Source organism: Branchiostoma belcheri, unplaced genomic scaffold (assembly GCF_001625305.1).
Source record: "Branchiostoma belcheri isolate BF01 breed outbred unplaced genomic scaffold, Haploidv18h27 scaffold9, whole genome shotgun sequence".
Lineage (NCBI taxonomy): Eukaryota > Metazoa > Chordata > Leptocardii > Amphioxiformes > Branchiostomatidae > Branchiostoma > Branchiostoma belcheri.
In genome coordinates, this window is record NW_017804575.1 from 4,159,599 (window position 1) to 4,166,656 (window position 7,058).

The window sequence follows — 7,058 nt, forward strand, 5'->3', positions numbered from 1 at the left end:
TCGAGACAGACAGGGGTAGCTACCGGGCGTGCATAGCGGAAAAGATCGTGTGTGTACGGGCTACTAATTGCGAAGACAGAAGTGCTTTCATGCGAAGGCTAATACTCATGTGTTCTCTGCTTACAGGGGTTGGCAGACCTGCGCACAGAGTTCGCCGCCTTAAGGCAGGAGATCAACCGACTTCGCGGAACGTCAGTGGATGGGATCAAGGACGAGCTTATCCAACACGCCAGTCGGCCTAAAGCAGCCTTTGACGCAAAGAAGGCAATGGGTCTAATGGAAACGCTTTCTCGGCAGGCCACACAGTCCAACCACCCGAAGGCCGAAGAGTATAAAGCTATTCTACAGCAGCTCAGGCCTCTGGAAGAGAAAGAATATTTTAAGGACATCATCCTTGATTTGTTTGGTTCTCAAGTGGTGAAACAAGTCAATAAGTCCATAGCAGGTTTTGTTAAAAGTCATGCAGCTATCCACCACGCAGAGAAGGGAGCTAGCGGTTCCGGTCAGACCTTGCAAACTAGTCGTCACACTGGGAATAGGTACACCCCTTATAGATACAGGTCGGCAGGCAGGGGTAGGGGGCCGCGGCCGGAAGACAAGTGTAACAACTGTAACGAAAAGGGTCATTGGGCTAGAGATTGTCCACTACCACATAAAGACAAAAAGTAGTAAACATTTGTGAGGATGTTATTTATTTAAATGCCTTGAAGGTGGCCAGGGAGAGAAAGAGACTGATTTAACTATGTAATGACGTAACAAATCTGTGGGCAAGTATAACAATGTAGCCCAAAATTGTAACAGTGCTGTCTTTTCAGAAATGCTTGTAAATGCACTGTATTTTGGTTAGATTTGGTGCGACCTGTGACTGGAATTGTCTCTGAGATGTAAACAGTACTGTGTATTCAGAAATGCCTGCAATTGTAGTGTATTAGGGTTAGATTTGGTGCGACTTGGACTGGAACTGCATTTGAGATGTCAACAGTACTGTGTATTCAGAAATGCCTGCAATTGTAGTGTATTATGGTTAGATTTGGTGCGACTTGGACTGGAACTGCATTTGAGATGTCAACAGTACTGTGTATTCAGAAAGGCCGGCAATTGTAGTGTATTATGGTTAGATTTGGTGCGACTCGCATTACAATTGACTAAGATGTCAACAGTGCTGTGTATTCAGAAAGGCCGGCAATTGTAGTGTATTATGGTTAGATTTGGTGCGACTCGCATTACAATTGACTGAGATGTCAACAGTGCTGTGTATTCAGAAAGGCCTGCAAATGTATTATGGTTAGATTTGGTGTAACTTGGACAGGAATTGACTCTGAGATGCCAACAGTACTGTGTATTCAGAAATGCCTGCAAATGTATTGTATTATGGTTAGATTTGGTGTAACTTGGACTGGAATTGACTGAGATGTAAACAGTGCTATGTATTCAGAAATGCTGCAATTGTAGTGTATTATGGTTAGATTTGGTGCGACTTGGACTGGAATTGACTCTGAGATTAAACGTCATGCAAAAGCTTTACATTGGTGTCTTCCATTTCATTTTGATCCGAAGTAAAAGGGTCCAAAAAACACAAGTAAGCTCATGTCTTTGTATTTTGGGAGGAAAAATGGTGCACGCCTGATATCAAGGACTTCGAGCATCTACACCAATTTGACCCGTACCCTACTTATCAGACACACTTAATAAATAAGATACGGTGGATTACTAGAAACCGAGACAGTAGAGCCATCGTTCCTCCCTCAGTAGAAGCGGTCTCTGCAGGTAGAATAAAAGCGTCGGCGGACTCGCTGCTCTTTAGGGACCCAACCACTTTCCGGGCAGGGGAGATCTATCAGCACGCAAGGGAATGGAAGAAAATACTGGGGAATGGAGATCATTCCGCCATGATGGGTAGAAAATGGGGTGTCCATGTTAGACTTCATCCGGCTGTTCACAAGGGGTATCATATCGAAACAGCGATAGAGCAGCGGGCGCGAGTCGTCCTGGTGGTCCCCGACTTGTTCCCACACAAATATTGGTGGGCGGTGATCCAACAGAGAGCCAGTAAGGTAGTAAGGGTCGCATGCGCGGGTCAACCCATCCTCTACTTCCCGTCCCGAAAGGGAGGATGGAGGCTTCAACCAACCAACAGGGACTTTTTAATTATGGGCGTTCCTCATCGAGCGGAAGGGTAAAGATCTGAAGTAGGCAGGCAAGCAAGCGTCGATTATAAGAACTACTTCAACCAAGATTACAGGCCAGTAAAGCTTTTGTTTGCGTTTTTTTTTCGTTTTCCAGAACGAGGCAGCGCGGGACCCCAACAGGATACGGCAACCAATTGCAAGGATGCCCGACAGGCAGCAGGCCGTCCTTCCCAACCAGACCATCGTACTCTACCCGCAGGTACAAGCACAGGCTCGAGGGGAACCCCCTCCGCGCGTTACCTTTAGTGGAGCACCCAGGATATGGGTGCCGGCAGCTAAGTGTACAGATTGTGGTTACCCGAACGATTTCGATTATAACTTTTGTCAGAGGTGCGGTAGCCCAAAAAGGGACCCTAGCCAACTGGATAGAGCCAAAAGAATCCGCGTGGACCACGACGCTATTAATCAACGGCTAGAACAAATCAAGGGAACCCAAGCGAGCTCGGCTTACGCTACCCAAAAGAGCGCATTAAAGGCACTGTTGAGCGACTTCCTGTCGACCTTTTCCCCTCCGAAGAACGTCGCCTCCGCCTCACCGGTCGACGTGGTTAAGTTTTTGATATGGAAGGATGAGAAAGGGAAAACTAAAGTTCATGAGAAAGGGTGTGTAGGAAGGCAGAGGAGTTGTCAGTGTCCGGCGAGACTGGCATTCAAGACGGTGGACGTACTCCTATATTGGTAAGTTGAGGGCCATCTTTAGTGAGAACGGCAGAGGAGGGGAATGGGACGAGAGGTTAGGTGTGGGCAACCCCGCAGCTAGTAAGGAGGTGAAACAGTACTTAGCATCGGTGACCGCAGAGCAGTTAGGGCAGGGCTTGACCCCGCAACAGGCGAGACCGGTATTCTTGTCCAAAATAGTTAAAGTGTGCGAGCACATCGCAGGTAAGATCCAAGCAGAAAGATCCGCAAGTAGATTGTTCACGTTAGCTAGGGACCAGGCCATATTTAAGGCAGCGTTCTTCTCCGGGGACCGAATAGCCGACCTCATGAGAGTACGGACCTCAGACGTTTGCAGGTTGCAGTCGGGTGCTCTGCTCATGAATCACGTCTGGGGAAAGACTCTCAGGGATGGTAGGTCGAACGTGTTTACCCTGGAGAAGACAGGGGACTCCTCCACCTGCCCTGTCGTAGCAATCGACTGGTACGTCGCCATCAGTAAGTATCTTTCTATAAGCCTAGATGGGGGTTTCTTGTTCCGATCGACTTCGAGGGAAGGTGAGGTCCTGGCGGAGCAACCGTCATCCGCCGCAGTTAACGGTGCACACCCCAGTTCTTCCGCGACAGGGGTCCACTATAGTCCGTTGTAAAAAAGTGACGAAAGGGTTTTGAGGGTCCAAGTTTGAGGTGACATTTCTTATAAACTGCCACGAAGTATCATTAAACATTAACATGGCTGAAGAGTGTAAGAAATGGTGATTTTGGGGTGAAAATTTCTTTTGGCTCCGAACCTTACTTCCGGGTATCCTTGCGCGCCAAGTGTAATCCGCCCGTTTGACCTAGTTTTCGCTCTGCGGCTTCGTAGGGGTGGATTTGCAACCCCTCGCGCCGTGGATTGTTTAGAAAATTACAGTACTAGAATTTTCTTTATAATTTACTCGGGTATAGTCAAGGCTTGGGTCTTTCTGCCAGCATCAGTCATTTCTGCCGGAAAATTTTTTTGTGGGATTATCCTACGCGAAAATTCGCAATTTTGGGCATTAATTTTGGAGTGAAAATAATGTTTTTTCCGTTGATTTTACCAAACTTAAAAAGGTTGAAGAAACCAAACTCAGCTTGTCTTGTAGCTGAAGAGATACCCTTTCGTCCCATATACAGTTATTCTCCTTCCGAATTATTCCACGCCAGAGACGGTCGCTAGATTTGAGGGTGTGCAGCTTCGAATAGAGGCCCCAAATAAACTGGGGTGTGCCCCCTTAATCAGGTCCGTCCTTCAAAAAATATTAGCTATGGCAGCCAACAAATTGCATTTCATCCAGTAAAGTGTATATCCTTTACCCAATCATGGCGAAAAAATTTTGGATTTCGCAAGTTTTAATATGATTATAGAATGTCATATAATGCGCTGATTTGCCCCCCTCCCCACGCCCCCCCCCCTTGAACACGGTCAAACCGACTTCGAAGTGTGTCTACTAAAGATCGATGACGTCATATCTACCGCGATTTCATTATTTGCATTGCCCTACCCCTGGGGCACCTGGAAACTGCGTATGTACGTGTGCCAGGCGCTCCAGCATTAAGGAGGAGACGTTTTTAATTAAAAAAAGGCCATGATGACGTCATTCCCCTACTTTCCTGTCAAATCTAGTTTCAAGTTCGGCCTATCACGAGATTTCAACTTTCAGACAAATAAGTTGCAATAATCGGAAGATACATCCTCCTGCTTTTATATCTCATCGAGACCGACACCAAACTGTACAGGCTTCTCTCAGCAGATGGCCATTTATACCGTCCTAGCTGCTAGAAGGACGCCACAGGCCTACAATCTAACCAAATATCCAACATTAAGCTTCGTTTTCCTGCAAAACAAAATGAATCTCCGCAGCGGAAACACTTGGTTAAGATCCCTTGGTTTGTTCTCTACCGGGTATGACCAAAAATTTCAATATCAACTGCTTCCTGTCAACGTACAGAACTTAAAACCATAGCGATCTCACTTAAAAAGTTCGGCTAGAGGAGGGCATTGTGACGTCATCAGCTAAACTACATTCTGGGTGGTTTATGCCGTTCATTTCAGTCAGAACTAGAAGGAAAACCTACTCCATCGCAAGAACAGCCCTCTAGCATTCCTTTACATGGCAAAATCTGTTTATTTAGCATGGTTTAATGCGCTAAAGCCCGTTCCAAAGGAACGGCCCATTGTGACGTAATTCCCATTATGTGCGTGAATAGAACACACCCGTGGAAGCGCAAAATGAGCCTCCCGACAGGGTAACTTTCAACCACCTGTTACTCGGGAAGGAAAAGTCGCAGAAAACTCAAACTTGGCACGATTGATAGACTATGACATAGTTAATTTAAAAACAATGTTAATTAAAATTTGGCTTAATTAACGGTGCACACCCCAGTTCTTCCGCGACAGGGGTCCACTATAGTCCGTTGTAAAAAAGTGACGAAAGGGTTTTGAGGGTCCAAGTTTGAGGTGACATTTCTTATAAACTGCCACGAAGTATCATTAAACATTAACATGGCTGAAGAGTGTAAGAAATGGTGATTTTGGGGTGAAAATTTCTTTTGGCTCCGAACCTTACTTCCGGGTATCCTTGCGCGCCAAGTGTAATCCGCCCGTTTGACCTAGTTTTCGCTCTGCGGCTTCGTAGGGGTGGATTTGCAACCCCTCGCGCCGTGGATTGTTTAGAAAATTACAGTACTAGAATTTTCTTTATAATTTACTCGGGTATAGTCAAGGCTTGGGTCTTTCTGCCAGCATCAGTCATTTCTGCCGGAAAATTTTTTTTGTGGGATTATCCTACGCGAAAATTCGCAATTTTGGGCATTAATTTTGGAGTGAAAATAATGTTTTTTCCGTTGATTTTACCAAACTTAAAAAGGTTGAAGAAACCAAACTCAGCTTGTCTTGTAGCTGAAGAGATACCCTTTCGTCCCATATACAGTTATTCTCCTTCCGAATTATTCCACGCCAGAGGCGGTCGCTAGATTTGAGGGTGTGCAGCTTCGAATAGAGGGCCCAAATAAACTGGGGTGTGCCCCCTTAACAACTCTTTCCGCAGGTACCTCCAGAAACTCGGCATAGATGAGGGTGAAACTCTCCACGGATGTCGAGCGGGATGTGCCATCTCCCTTCATATGGCAGGCGCGTCAGAAGGCGAAGTGATGGGCCACGTCGGATGGTTTACAAAACAGACAGCCTCCCACTACATGAAGATAGCGAAAGTAACACAGCCAGGTGGTCCAGCCACTAGGCTAGCGGCGGAGGAGGTCCAGGAGGCAGTCAAATCGTACGAAGAGAACAACGAACTGCTGGGATTAAAGAAAGCCTTCTGAAGTGCGGGCAGGAGGAGAGCTCTGACAACGTGAATGTAGTGGAATTGTATTTCCCCATTTTGTTTGTTACCCGGGTAACGAAGCCTTGCGGTCGTACAAGATGTGGTAATTGATTGAGAATGACTCAATATTTAACGTGGTAACTTTAGCAGGGGAGAATATTTGGCTTGAGTCGTGACGTCGAGAACGGGGTAGACCAAGTAACTGTAGTGAAAGTAACCAAGGAATCGTAATATTAAAGGTACCAGAATGAAAGCCGTTGATTAATAAAGGTGAACGTGAAATGCCTTGCTGATTGGTGGTGTTTTATTGTCTCAGTCTATAGCCTAGCAGGGGAAGCAGAGTTTGGCGTTAAGTAGCGAGAGATAGGAAAGGATGAGGATGGGGATTAGAGAGGGGGTTAAGGAAAGTTAAGGTTTTGGTTTGAGAAGGGCACACCCCCTAGCGAAGGAATAGCAAGGCCATAGGTAAGGCGGAGCGACGGAGGCACTGCCCCATAACTAATTAAGGATGATTCAATGATTGCGCAGTATGGATAGGCACCTATCCTTACTGCGCTCTCATTGGATAATACTTAATGAAGTTATATTAACCCCATTATAAAAATCTGGCCGCACCACACCGTGCTGTGCATTCAGAGAACTCATCCGTAACACGGAGGAACGTGGAGAGGGCGAGTTCAAGGTCTTGTAGGGTGGCCTAGAAGGAAGGGGAGTGGACAATAGAAGAAAGCGTAATAACCCACCCCCCCCCACCCTAGTTGCTATACGTAGTAACAGACAAGAACCAGCCTTCACCGCGCGACTCCGGCACTGCCCCATAACTAATTAAGGATGATTCAATGATTGCGCAGTGTGGATAGGCACC

At 46.5% G+C, this 7,058-nt stretch overlaps 1 protein-coding gene across 1 annotated transcript in view; it reads right to left on the minus strand.

Annotated features, from left to right (window-relative positions):
- The window catches only part of LOC109487762 (sodium- and chloride-dependent glycine transporter 2-like), a 26,203-nt gene that overhangs the window by 15,796 nt on the left and 3,349 nt on the right, over positions 1-7,058 (minus strand). The gene's annotated exons all lie outside the window — the stretch shown is intronic.